This window comes from Pituophis catenifer, unplaced genomic scaffold (assembly GCF_029215685.1).
Source record: "Pituophis catenifer annectens isolate HBS135680 unplaced genomic scaffold, rPitCat1.0.hap2 SCAF_14, whole genome shotgun sequence".
Classification (NCBI taxonomy): domain Eukaryota; kingdom Metazoa; phylum Chordata; class Lepidosauria; order Squamata; family Colubridae; genus Pituophis; species Pituophis catenifer.
The window spans coordinates 4,334,638-4,338,047 of record NW_027256894.1 but is presented as its reverse complement, the minus strand read 5'-3'; the positions used below and the strand labels follow the sequence as shown (position 1 = coordinate 4,338,047).

Genomic DNA, 3,410 nt, shown 5'->3' with positions numbered 1-3,410 from the left:
TGATATACTAGATTTAGTAAAAGCTTGTTATTCTGTAACCATTAGGTTCCTGTAACATATATATTGTGCCTTTGTATTCGTATCACATATATTATTCCTTTCTATTTGTATCTCCTGTTACAAATATATTGTTATTAGGCCTCTATAATGTATCTGGTATTTGTCAAACGTATGTCCCTGCCATTTGACCTGAACTCATATCAATCTTCTTTCTGTTTTTCTTCTGCTATCTAAAAGCATGGTACGTATCTCAGTTGGAACTACAGCCATCAACTAAGGGATAATTTACACCTCAGCCCTAATTTATGTTTGATCTGGATAAGCTCCTGCTTTGCAGAACCAGGGGGCCAAATGACCAATTAAGTAAACAAAGGAATGCTCAAGGACCAGATAAGACTAATTGGGAAGTTTCTATTCCCTTGCAGGGCAACAAAGAATACACAAACATAAATTAGGGGGCCAGAGTTGGGGATTTAACTGGTGTTTTAAAGGTATAAAAAGAGGTTGCGTCTTCTCTGAAGGTGTGAGCCCTCCCATATACGTATCTCTTTGTATGTGTTTGGAATGGTTTTACCCAACCTTTTGTCTTTGATCAAAGATTAAATGTTGATTCTTATTCAAGCCTCCGTTTAAGTCCTTCTTTTTGGTTCACTGAGGGCTTAAGTGTACAGCTGGACCTTACACAATCAACCTGCTTTCCATTGAGGACCTGTATACTGTACGGGTCAGAAAGAGGGCTGAGAAAATATCTACAGACACCCCCCCCCCATATCCTGGAGACAAGGAGTTTGAACTCCTCCCTTTGGGAGGTTACTATAGGGCATGGCATGCCAAGACAACTAGACACAAGCACAGTTTTTCCCCTCGTGCCATCACTCTGCTGAACACTTAATTCCCACAGTGTCCTAAGGATATTTACCCACGTAGCAGAGCTTCTGTATTGCTATTATCCTTCTCAATTTTTCTGCTACCTTCTATTTCTGATATCATTATTATAATTATTATTACTCTGTTGTTTTGCATGTACACTGAGAGCTTCTGTACCAGAGACAAATTCCTTGTGTGTTTAATCACACTTGGCCAATAAAGAATTCTATACTTATTCTTTTATTCTTATATTCTTAATCTTTCGTCCTTTTTATTCTTATTCTTTTAATCTTTATTCTTATTCTTTTATTCTTATTCTTTTGTCCTTATATCCTTATTATATTATATCCTTATTATATCCTTATATCCTTATTCTTTTATTCTTATTCTTACATTCTTATTCTTTTATCCTTATCCTTATATTCTTATTCCTACTTTTTATTATTTTTTATTCTTATTATTACATTCTTTTATCCTTATCCTTTATTCTTATTCTTTTATTCTTATCTTATATTTTTATTCTTTTATTCTTATTCTTGCATTCTTATTCTTATTCTTTTGTCCTTATCCTTATATTCTTATTCATTTTTATTTTTATTTTTATTCTTATATTCTTATTCATCCTTTTTATTCTTTTGTCCTTATCCTTATATTCTTATTCTTATCCTTATTCTTTTATTCTTATTCTTTCATTATTATTGTTTTATCCTTATCCTTATATTCTTATTCTTTCATTCTTATTCTTACTTTTTATTCTTATTTTTTATTCTTATTATTCTTATTCTTACATTCTTTTATCCTTAATCTTTATCCTTTATTCTTATTATTTTATTCTTATTCTTACATTCTTATTCTTATTCTTTTGTCCTTATCCTTATATTCTTATTCATTTTTTATTTTTATTTTTATTCTTATATTCTTATTCATCCTTTTTATTCTTTTGTCCTTATCCTTATATTCTTATCCTTATTCTTTTATCCTTATTCTTTTATTCTTATTCTTTTATCCTTATCCTTATATTCTTATTCTTTCATTCTTATTCTTACTTTTTATTCTTATTTTTTATTCTTATTATTCTTATTCTTATATTCTTTTATCCTTATCCTTTATCCTTATTCTTTTATTCTTATTCTTACATTCTTATTCTTTTATCCTTATCCTTATATTCTTATTAATTTTTTATTTTTATTTATATTCTTATTCATCCTTTTTATTCTTTTGTCCTTATCCATATATTCTCATCCATATTCTTTTATTCTTATTCTTTCATTCTTATTCTTTTATCCTTATCCTTATATTCTTATTCTTTCAGTCTTATTCTTACTTTTTATTCTTATTTTTTTATTCTTATTATTCTTATTCTTACATTCTTTTATCCTTATCCTTTATCCTTATTCTTTTATTCTTATTCTTATTTCTTATTCTTATATCCTTATCCTTATATCCTTATTCATTTTTTATTTTTATTTTTTATATTCTTATTCATCCTTTTTATTCCTTTGTCCTTATCCTTATATTCTTATCCTTATTCTTTTATCCTTATTCTTTTATTCTTATTCTTTTATCCTTATCCTTATATTCTTATTCTTTCATTCTTATTCTTACTTTTTATTCTTATTTTTTATTCTTATTATTCTTATTCTTATATTCTTTTATCCTTATCCTTTATCCTTATTCTTTTATTCTTATTCTTACATTCTTATTCTTTTATCCTTATCCTTATATTCTTATTAATTTTTTATTTTTATTTATATTCTTATTCATCCTTTTTATTCTTTTGTCCTTATCCATATATTCTCATCCATATTCTTTTATTCTTATTCTTTCATTCTTATTCTTTTATCCTTATCCTTATATTCTTATTCTTTCAGTCTTATTCTTACTTTTTATTCTTATTTTTTTATTCTTATTATTCTTATTCTTACATTCTTTTATCCTTATCCTTTATCCTTATTCTTTTATTCTTATTCTTATTTCTTATTCTTATATCCTTATCCTTATATCCTTATTCATTTTTTATTTTTATTTTTTATATTCTTATTCATCCTTTTTATTCCTTTGTCCTTATCCTTATATTCTTATCCTTATCCTTATTCTTTTATTCTTATTCTTTTATTCTTATTCTTCCTTTTTATTCTTATTCTTCTATCCTTCTATCCTTCTATCCTTATTCTTTTATTCTTATTCATTATTCTTTTGTAATTCTATTCTAATTCTATTCCCCAATGGGAGGGGCTGATGTTAGGTCCTTGCATGGCCAGGCTCACCCTGGGCAGCTGGAAAGGCTGGATGGGGAATTCTGGGAGTTAAAGTCCTCCCTTGTTAAAGCATCCGAATTTGAAATGGGGAAAAAAAGAAAAAAGAAAAAAGAAAAACCAGCCTCAGCGGCAGGAGAAGCTCCGGAGGAAGCTCCCAGGGGGAAGAAGCAGCCAAAGATGAAAAAGAGATAGAAAAAAAAGTAACAGCTGAGCAGGTTCCACCGAGATTTGAACTCGGATCGCTGGATTCAGAGTCCAGAGTGCTAACCATTACACCATGGAACC

At 28.3% G+C, this 3,410-nt stretch overlaps 1 non-coding gene across 1 annotated transcript; it reads right to left on the bottom strand.

The window, feature by feature from the left end:
* Nucleotides 1-3,338: 3,338 nt before the first annotated feature.
* Nucleotides 3,339-3,410, bottom strand: TRNAQ-CUG (transfer RNA glutamine (anticodon CUG)). Its single transcript has one exon. It is a non-coding gene; the product is annotated as a tRNA-Gln (tRNA).